Consider the following 11,209-nt stretch of genomic DNA (forward strand, 5'->3'; position numbering starts at 1 on the left):
GAGTCGGGTGCATGCCCACCTGGGGGCAGAGGTTTCTGGTACCGCCCAGAGGTCCCTCCCCGCACCACAGGGGCTTTCGCTGCCTCGGATGCTGCAGGTCTCAGCCTCTGCTTCTCTTGGTAACATGAAATAAAGTGGCCCTTTCTCCCATATCTGTTGTCTTGAGTGTTCATTGGACAGTGCGGAAACAAGCTGGACTGCTCATCAACATTCTGTGACCAACACTTTGTCCTTAGAAGTTAGAATGCTTGTGAACATTCCATAATATTACAACACCCTAGCATGCAAGCAGAAGCTCATTTCTGCAACTTAATTTTTCTCTGACTAATTTTGGCTTCTTATGAAATTTCAAGATTTATGTCTATAGAAATATCAGTTCAGTATATCTTTGCCTCATTGCCACTATAGCCTCTATCTCAGCATGCTATTTTTTTCTTAGAAAGAAAGTTAATGGATAAAATGTATAAAAAGGGTTTTAGTTTTGTTTTAATGCAAAAGGGAACTTTTCTTTTGCAGGGTGTAACCTTGAGTTCTTTTTCCTGGTTGGATAGCAAATTAGTGCAGTCAGAAGTTCGCAAAAACATAAATCTCTACAATTATAATGAAAACCATAGCCTCTCATTATGACATCTCTTTATGTTGGTGTTTCCCAAACAGTGGGTCATGAGCTGACTTTTGGTGGGTTGTAAAAAGTTTTTGAAACATTAAAAAAAAACTTTGCAAAAACCCTTGCTCAGTTTGCAGAAAAAAAAGCATTAGCTGGAATGCTACATGTGGTATGAGGTAATTTTCATACCCTTGAATTAAAATGTCACACTCTGATTTTCTCTAATAATTGGCATGCTGTAGGATAGATCACATGTCAACCCAGTTTCAGCCTAGAAATCTCTAACTGCACATCTTGCTCTCCAGTTCAGCCTTCTGGGAACCCTGGGATCACAGTAAAAGGAACAGTCGTTGAACTCCATTTCTAGAGAGAGTTGAGAGCAAATGCCTATGTGTGGTGGGTGGGGAGGCAGGTAATGCAAAAGTGCCATTGTGTGTGAGGTGTGAAAGCACATACAACCCACACGCACAGCTTGCACACCTTACGTGTGGCAGCACTTTTGGAAGGACTCCGGTGGAGAGGCTCTGCCTCATATGCTTCCCAACCAACCTCCAGTCCCTGGAGCTAAGTACAACCAGTCCCTGGGATTGAGGCTGGCTTTCAGATCAGGAAGCTTGGTTTCCAAGCAGCTTTCGCTTAAGGAACTTTCATTTTCAAAATTATATTAAGTTCATGGATAGAACATTAAGATACAAGCTAGAATTGTCAGATGGCTTGTTACAGTACAAAGTATGGATTCAGAGGATGCAGTGCACAAAATTTCCAGATCAGAGCTCTTGGGGTTGGTTGTATCATATTTATATTTACTGCTGTTGCTTTGTCTGCTGCTTCACTGACTCTTCTATAGAATTCTATTCACACAAATTTGCAGTGCAATTCTGAGCAATAGGAGAGTAGCAAATGTGCTGTAAGGAACGTTTGTGCCTCCTCGTGAGTCGGCAAGGCCAGCGTGCAGAGGCACACTAGCCTGGGGAGGCTGGAATAAGCCTCTGTGTCAACGAAGACTCCAAGTCTTGTGTTGGCCAAACTCGGCCAACGCAAAACTCTGGGGTGGGCGGGGAGGAGGAGATGGGGAGGGTAGGCAGTGGGCGACCCCCAGGGTGGGCGAGTGGGAGGTGGGGCTAGGATCCAGCAGTTATGCCGGATCCCATCTCCCGTTCCCAGGGAGCTTGGACTGGCTTCAAGCTGCTCTGCTCTCCTCGGACTTGTGCCACCTCAGGAGGGGGTGCAAGTCTGAAGAGACCCATAGGGTCCAGGGTGGCTTACCTGGAGGCAAGGGGAAAAGTTTCCCCTTTGCTCTGGCTGAGCAGCTTTGGGCCCCTATCCTGTGCTGGATACAGCGCAAGCCTCTTGGCTTGCCTGTTCCAGCCCAGGATAGGACTGAGCCATTAGTCTTGCAAATCAGAGAGCTTTTGTCCCAAGTGCAGTAACAGAACCTAAGTACTTTATGACTCCTATTGTTAACAAGATTGTTTTGTTTTGTTTCTTCTAATACCTAGGTTAAGTTCAGCTGAGAATAATTCCTTGGATGCATAGTCAGAACCTTTGCAAAAAGAAGCCACATTCTGGAATGCAGCCAGGCTTCGGGGATAATTGCTTTTTAAAGATGGAGCTGTTTAATTCTCCTCCACCTGATGTCAATGGCACAAGACCTCCAGAATTCAGTGGGAGCAGAATTTGACTTTAATTGCATACTTGTCTTGAAAGCTGAGTTCATTTGTTCTCAGGCTCCCATAGGAGCTTTGGGTGATTGCCACAAGCTGCAGTGACTTCTAGAAAGTTCACAGTTCAAGTTATGTTATCACTTCTGTCTCTGTTGACATATGGGAAATTTTTTCCAAATAGCAGGGCACTTTTAAAAAAAAATAACCCAGAAGCTCACAATATCTGTAAAGGCAATGACATCTATTGTTCTGTGTGCCTGATCTGGCAATTCATGCTTTATTCAGCTGTAGATGCTTAACATGATCTGTACAAATGTGTACTATTCATATAGCGTATGCCAAATGTTAAAAGCATTTGACATCCCTTAGCTCAACAATTCTTACTACAGCCTATAAGGCAGGTAACATTATCCCTATTTTGTAGATGCTGGGGGATTTATGACTCCTTTATTAGTGTTATGATACCTGTTGCTATTCTTTCAGCTACCTTGCCCCAGGGCTACATTTTCATGAGCTCTGCAATCTATTGCACCTGGTTCATAGCCTTCCTACTGCATTTGCTCCTTTCCTGCTCAGCTCCTCATCACGTCAACAGCACTCTGTGCCTTCTGCTGCCATGAGACTGTGTTCTCTTAGCTTTCTTCCAAAAACTTCAAGGTTTGTCACTGGCCCTTTACCTTAAGCATCTACTTATCTCTTACCATCCGTACACAATTTAGCACTGACATGTTTGTAAATTGCAGAGGCATGGGAGATACCTATTATTAGGGTGAGGTTAAAAACAATATGTTACAGTTGTCAGTGAGTACTAGAGACTCCTGTGCAGATAGATATTTTATACCCATTCTGTGTTTCTTGCATATTATAGAATTCTTATCCATTCTCACATTCCAGGGTAACTTATCGCAATTTCATTACAGTTGAAAGCCCTAAAGAGCTCACAAACTAAGGAATGATAAACTATTGAGGGCAAAATAACTCATATTTCCTTTCCAAACCCAGTAACATTTTCTTGTACTGTTATCTGCACATCTTCAAAAATTCACCTTTTTTCAAAATGTGCAGTTTATTCAAGTTTTATTGGACAGGAGCAAATGGGGAGAATGAGACTAGAACTTCCTTCTCTCCCCTCCCCAGCACCAGTGAGATATAAGGTTGAATGGCTATTGCTATGAATATTGTCTTCATAATATTTATTCCAAGTTCTAGGAAATCATTTTTCACTAGTGAGCTATGTGCAGGCAAGGTCTTGCTCCTTCTCTCTTTTGCACTTCTGAAACACTGTTGTTATGTACATGGAGGATGCTGCATAAATAATGATTTAAAATAAGTAATATTTTGTACCAGTGTGCCCCAGTATCTGCAGATCCAGCATCTGTGGTTTCAGTTATTCACGTTTCTGCAAATACAGATGGAGACTTGGTATCTGGGGGGATCTGTTGTCAGACCCTCCACAGATGCCAAAATTTGTGGATAACACAGGCCTACAAAATTGAGGGTCAGAAAAGTTTTCCCCAAACGTTATGGTGGTTTGATATGAATTTGGGCTGCTGATTCCAAAAATGGCATCCATTTTGCCCTATCACATCTAGTTTTGGAGATATAGTATAGCCTCATTAGTGAATGGTTCAAGCAGCTTCCTTATGAGGAAGCCATGGTGTAGAGGGGACCAGAGCACATCTCCAGTCCATTTCAGAGGAGTCAGGTGGGGCTGGGTCTGGAAGCCAGATCTGGCTCCACTTGTACAGTCTTCTGAATTGTCTGCAGCCTCTTCCTGGTCACACTGTGGCTACTCCTTTCACCCAATGTACCCCAGAATGCATCACGATCCACGTGAGGTATCTGCATTCTGGAGTGACACTGAGTGAAGGGAGGAACCTTGATGTGACCCGGAAGCGGCTGTAGGCAGCTCAGAAGACTGCATGCAGCCCACAAAACACAGTGGTTTTGTGACCTGGAGACAGGGTTGAGCAGTGAAGTGGCTAAGTTTGCAGACGACACCAAACTTTTCCGAGTGGTAAAGACCAGAAGTGATTGTGAGGAGCTCCAGAAGGATCTCTCCAGACTGGCAGAATGGGCAGCAAAATGGCAGATGCGCTTCAATGTCAGTAAGTGTAAAGTCATGCACATTGGGGCAAAAAATCAAAACTTTAGATATAGGCTGATGGGTTCTGAACTGTCTGTGACAGATCAGGAGAGAGATCTTGGGGTGGTGGTGGACAGGTCGATGAAAGTGTCGACCCAATGTGCGGCGGCAGTGAAGAAGGCCAATTCTATGCTTGGGATCATTAGGAAGGGTATTGAGAACAAAACGGTTAGTATTATAATGCCGTTGTACAAATCTATGGTAAGGCCACACCTGGAGTATTGTGTCCAGTTCTGGTCGCCGCATCTCAAAAAAGACATAGTGGAAATGGAAAAGGTGCAAAAGAGAGCGACTAAGATGATTACGGGGCTGGGGCACCTTCCTTATGAGGAAAGGCTACGGCGTTTGGGCCTCTTCAGCCTAGAAAAGAGACGCTTGAGGGGGGACATGATTGAGACATACAAAATTATGCAGGGGATGGACAGAGTGGATAGGGAGATGCTCTTTACACTCTCACATAATACCAGAACCAGGGGACATCCACTAAAATTGAGTGTTGGGCGGGTTAGGACAGACAAAAGAAAATATTTCTTTACTCAGCACATGGTCGGTCTGTGGAATTCCTTGCCACAGGATGTGGTGCTGGCGTCTAGCCTAGACGCCTTTAAAAGGGGATTGGACGAGTTTCTGGAGGAAAAATCCATTATGGGGTACAAGCCATGATGTGTATGCGCAACCTCCTGATTTTAGGAATGGGTTAAGTCAGAATGCCAGATGTAGGGGAGAGCACCAGGATGAGGTCTCTTGTTATCTGGTGTGCTCCCTGGGGCATTTGGTGGGCCGCTGTGAGATACAGGAAGCTGGACTAGATGGGCCTATGGCCTGATCCAGTGGGGCTGTTCTTATGTTCTTATGGTTTTGCTGTGCGAAGGTGGGCCAAGTTATTTTTGGCTTTTCCCTTTACTTTCACTACCTTTTTAAAGAGTGTCCCCAGGATCTGCAGAATGCACAAGGGGCCCGAAATGGAATCCCATGGGTACATGGTATGCCTCTACTTTGAAATAAAAATAACAACTTTTTGAAAGAAACTCTTGAAAGTTTCTGGTGAAACTTTATCTCCTTCCACAACCTTGCTAGATTAACTGTTAATCTATTTCAGAATATTTGGGGGAATATCAGAATATCTCTTCAGCCTAAAGTAAAATGGGGTTTTCCTCACACTGAAGTCAAATCTTTAAAGCAGACAAACACTGCAGAGAACTACTTGATGTAGATTATCTCATAACCCTTCTTCAATTTTATAATTTCTGATTTGGGAAAGAAACATAGAAAATTACATTTTTTCAGTGTTGGCATTTGTATGAAAATTAATTTATACAGTTAAAGACAATAAAATTAAGTTGGTGCCATTTACTCTAATAAATTCCATTTAGATTCAGCTTCATCTCATTTGCATAGATTATTTTTATCATGTGTAAACAGGAGCCAAGTGGCAGACTTCGTTAGTCAATCTGAGAGCCCTTTATTCAATTATAATTTTGTTTCTTCTTTATTGTGGTTGCTAAATTTTATTTTTCAACAAAAGTGGCAGTTATTCTCACAATTGACCCAAGTTTTGCATTTTTAATGAGCCATGGGGGGGGGAGCTATTGTTTGAAGCATGATGTTAACTTTGTGGGAAATGTAATTATAGAGTAATATTGTTATGATTTTGTTGACTGCCAACTGTGTAAAATTTAAGACTGCATGCAGCAAAAAAGAAATAGCATTTCGTACAGCCTGAAAATATAAAGCAGAGAAATATAAATCCAATTCTCCCCCTTTTGGCATTAGACAAGAAACTTTGCTACACATCCATAGAATGTACTGATAAAATTCAATATACTGAAATCTTAATTTTATTAGCAAACAGTATGATAGGTGGTGTGTGGGTAGAAAGAGTATTGTATATTTGCTCTTTGTATTTGAGCAATATTTGAGTATTGCTCTTTGTATATTTCAAAGAGCATGGATAGGAAACCCAGCGGGGGTTGACTCAAGTTGAGTTGCCAAGTCACCACCCCCCACGACTCAACTCGAAAATGAGTCATAATGGGGACACTTTCCGAGTCACTGAGTCACCCCTTTGCAACACAATAGGACTTGAGTTGAGTTGGCCTCCTTTAAAAAGCCCACCACGGCTCCGTGGAGGGAATCAGGGCTACTGCCAGGCGGTATGTGTGCTTTGGTGTTCCCTTTCAACTCTCCTCTGCCGTCTCCGCCCACACCAATGCTTGGCAGCAGCATGGAATGCACCCTTCTCTTCCCTTCCCTTGTGCGATCCTGCCCAAGCCACGATGCAGGAAAACCCCCTTTCACTCCTTGGGCATGACAGCCAGGAGCATCCCAGCTTGGCCAGGTGGAAGGGAGTAGGTAGTGCAAGCCAAGCAAATGAAGAAAAGCCCACTACAGCTCAGTGGGGGGAAAGGGGCTACATAAGGCTGTAGGTGTGTCTCGGTGTTCCCTTTAAACAGTCACCCGCCGTGCACCCCTCTACCCCACCTGTCAGGTAGCAGCGCGCAACACACCCACCCCTTCTGCAATAGAACATGCAGCTGGAAAACCAGTAGGAGGATGACAGGGAAACACCGACAAGAGAGACTTGGATAAAAGTGTAGGTGATATAAGGCACTTCCTCCCCACTTGTCGCCACCTCCTTCTGCTTGCAAAACCCACTTGTCCATATAGGGGAAAAACAGCTACTCTTGCCCCCTCGTTTCCTCCCTCTCCCAGAGACATGTCCTTCAGCCAATGGAAGCTCTGGAAATGCCTCATTTGGCCAATGGATGTAGCAGAGGACCAGAGGAGGTGCCTCACTGTCCAGGTACTGTGCAAAACAGGTAAAATTGTTACATTTTGCAGAAACCACAGCAGGTGCAGCATCATGAGACCCAGACAATTTTTTGGAGTGCAAACAAAAAAAGTTAACCCTTTCACTCCACCCCCCAGCCAATCTCCAAACATAGCATACCATGCTACCTGCTGCTGATGAAGCTAGTGCTTGCCAAAAATGGCTTCTCAGAAGAATTCAAGAGTTTTTTTCTTGCAAGAGGGAGGCAGCGCAACAAGTGGTGTGCAACTTGAGTTGTCAGAGTGGAATGCAAGTCACAAGTCAGGAATCCCCTGCCTCAAATGCTTTTCAGTCTTCCACGCGCATGACTTGGAAGTCAACAAGTCACCAAAAATCACGCATTTTCATGACTTGAGTTCTGACTGACTCAAGTCACTGACTTGAGATCCCATCCCTGTCAAAGATTGGATGTGGCCCATGACTTTGGGATCTTACTAAATAAGACCTGGGCCACTAAGCGGTGGATATGGAGAGCAGAATTTTCCCTCACTAGAACAAAGCCTGAAATACAAAGTTTCCCATGATTTTATTTCCATTTCATAGATGGAAGAAAAATGCTCTCAGGAACACTAGGGGGTTGGGCTGAACCTGCTACCAGCTGCTGGTGACTAATAATCCTAGAAATTTATTTTTATCTGGTGGGGATGCAGAATCAGCCCAGAACATTCTGGTACCTCAGGTAGACAATCCAAATGGCACCACACAGAGATAACATAGGGCTTAATTGCTCCAGATGTTCTCCAGATGTAATCCCTTACATAGATTAAAATGATCAAGAGATTGGAACACCTTCCCTAAGAAGAGAAGGGTTTGGAAAGCTTGAGTTTAGAAAAAAAGATGGCTAAGGGGTAGTGAGGATGGTAGGCATTTCTCAAACCTTGAGCAATATTAACATAAATAAATTCCTTCAGAGTCATGTGGGGGAGTCAACATTGCACGCTGAACTTTCCAGCTTGGGAAAGCACCAGGAGATTTAAACCTGGCTGCTGTTGCCAGCTTCCCTGGTTTAAAGGGATAACAAGGGATTACCTACAACTCTTCGGAGGTTGCTCCTTTTGGGGGTATTTTTGACGAAGGGGAGAACCCCCTCTTTAGTTTGAGTGACAGAAGAGAGAACAGACATCCAGCTCGGGTCTTCAGTGGTGAGGCAAAGCCTGACCATTCCCTTGAAATTTATTACTTTCACTTTTGGCAAGTCGCGGAGAAGTACTATAAGATTTATAGAAGTTGTTTGGACTTTCAAGGTAAGACTTCCAATTAAAGGAATTTGAAAGAATTTTAATGAGAACCAGATGGAAGTTTTACTTACGGGTCAGAAGGAATGGAATCTGGGGAGTGTGCGCAACAAGCATAGTGACAAAGAGATGTGTTTCGAAAGCTTCTAATGGCCGAATGGTCTCCAAGTGCTTTATTAGGATGTTTTTCTATGGATTAATAACTTTTTATTGACTTTAATGATTACGATATCTTGGATGTTTATATTTTACTTCTATGTGATACATCATAGCTTATGAATTCCAAGCAAATGAACCTTAGAACGGAAGAACTCTATTTTAAAATCATAGAGTTTTCGAACTGTTCAAATTGAACTGAAAGCAGTTCTGCTGGTTTCATCTGCAGTTTCATCTGCTGGTGAAAACTGGAACTATATTTGGAATTTCTTTTTTTTTCTTTTGATATACAGAACTCCACTCATATTTCAGTGTAAGCTCTTATAACTGGGAGAATATTTCACTCATATTTCAGTGTAAGCTCTTATATTTCAGTGTAAGCTCTTATAACTGGGAGAATATCAATATGACAACATGCAAAAGAGCCAGTACTATGGAGCAAGCAAAAGAACAACCAAAACAACCAAGATTATCAACATAGACTCCCAAGAGAGAACTTAGCGTGGAATTTTTGGAACACTTGTTTCAGCAGTTTCAGGTTAAAATTGAATCAAAAATAGAGTCAGTTGAACAAGAGCTTAAAGACCTGAAATTGGAATTGAGACAAGATATGGCTCAGCTGCAAGAATCTGTCAAACATATCAAACAGGAGATACAGAACAGAGTCAATGTCACTGATTGTAGAATGGAAGTCCTGAGTTCAGAACAAGGGAAAACATTGGATACAATATCTCTGATGGAACAAGCAAATAAAGAAAAAAATATTGAGATTCAGAAAAAAAAGAAAGAAAAAAAAAGAAAAATATTGAGATTCAGTGTGTGGCTGGTCTGTGGAGCTCCTTGCCACAGGATGTGGTGATGGCATCTGACCTAGATGCCTTTAAAAGGGGATTGGACAAAATTCTGGAGGAAAAATCCATCAGGGGTTACAAGCCATGATGTGTATGTGCAACCTCCTGATTTTAGAAATGGACAACATCAGAATGCCAAATGCAAGGGAGAGCACCAGGATGCAGGTTGTCTTGTGTGCTCCCTGAGGCATTTGGTGGGCTGCTGTGAGATTCAGGAAACTGGACTAGATCGGCCTATAGCCCGATCCAGCAGGGCTGTTCTTATGGGCTGCTGCAGAATTGAATAGCCCCATTGCGAAGCTACTTGCCTTACCCGGGGGAAGAGGACGAAAGTCCCCTTCCCCTGAGGAGCCGGTGGCAGCTGCCCTGTTGCGTGCAGGATGCTGTGACAGCTGTGGCAGTCCCGGCACAACAGGCAGCTCTGGATTGGGCTGCCCATCCTGTCCCCTTCTTTTCCACCTCTCTCCCAGAGCTGCTGCACACAGAAATAGCAGCAACTCCTCTGAATGCCTCCTGTTTTAGGTGGAGTTATACATGATGAGACTGAAATGAGCATGTTTGGAGTTAAAACAAACTTGTGTGAATGAATACTGGGCACCTGTGTGAATCAACAGGCAAGCAAAAGAAGAAGAAAGTTTTCTTAGGGCAATAATAGTATTTATATACCACTTTTTAACAAAAAAAAAAACTTTTCATTTTTTCTGTAGAAAATCAAATAACTAATGGCTCTCTGTTCCAAAAGGGCTTGCACTCTAAAAAGATGCGACACCAGTAGACTGCCACTAGAAAAGATGCTGCTGGGGTAAGGTGGGCCTGATATCAATAATATTCCTGACTAATCTGGTGCAGTTTGAGGGGGTTTCACAATTGTTGGAATTGGCTCAGATAATTTATTGTCTGGGGGGAAAGGCTGTGATAATTTGTTGTCAGATAAGAACTCATTTCAACACTCTCACTGATGACTGATGGCTTCTGCTTGCCCAAAATTAGTAAAGGAGGTAGGTTGAGGAAGGAAGCTGCTAAGCATTGATTACTGATATCAATGGCTAGAAAAGCAATGAGGAAAACAAAGTTGCTGGTAAGGAAACTGAAAAAACAATAAGCTGCAGCTCTGTGAACACATTGTCTTTTATCTTCTGCCTTTATTTGAGCTTTTTTGGTTGGTTGGTTGGCAACCTTCAGTCTCGAAAGACTATGGTATAAGCCTACAGCACCCAGTATTCCCAGGTGGTCTCCCATCCAAGTACTAACCAGGCCTGACCCTGCTTAGCTTCCGAGATCAGACAAGATCGGGCATGTGCAGGGTAACTTTGGTTTTTGGACAAAACTGGAACTGCCTTTTGAGACCTTCTGAGGCACAGGGAGGCCATGCACAGACTCTCTGGGTCTCAGAACACCTCCCAGACGTGACCGGAGAACTTTTAGAAAATCTAGGGCAGTGCTTCTCACCAGTGGTGCTAGTATCTCTCATGGTACTGCATGGTATGACAATACTTGGGCCCACTTCCATGGTGACTATGTGGCAGTGCCCTTCCTATAGCACAACCCTGCTGCAAGTGGAGACGGCTGGAGAAATTGCACCAGCGGCAAGGTATGCCTTTGCAGTTGCCTGGCCTCAGTTGCATAGCTAGCTAGGGGCAGGGGGGAGGTCCACCCTGGGTAGTACCCTTGGAGGGGTGACACAACAAGTGATCAAAATAGCTAAAATAGTGTTGGGTAG

The 11,209-nt window shown here is 43.5% G+C and overlaps 1 pseudogene; it reads right to left on the bottom strand.

The window, feature by feature from the left end:
* Positions 1 to 10,691: 10,691 nt before the first annotated feature.
* LOC136646281 (5S ribosomal RNA) lies at positions 10,692 to 10,811 on the bottom strand (annotated as a pseudogene).
* Positions 10,812 to 11,209: the final 398 nt, after the last annotated feature.

This window comes from Tiliqua scincoides, chromosome 3 (genome assembly GCF_035046505.1).
Source record: "Tiliqua scincoides isolate rTilSci1 chromosome 3, rTilSci1.hap2, whole genome shotgun sequence".
NCBI classification, from domain to species: domain Eukaryota; kingdom Metazoa; phylum Chordata; class Lepidosauria; order Squamata; family Scincidae; genus Tiliqua; species Tiliqua scincoides.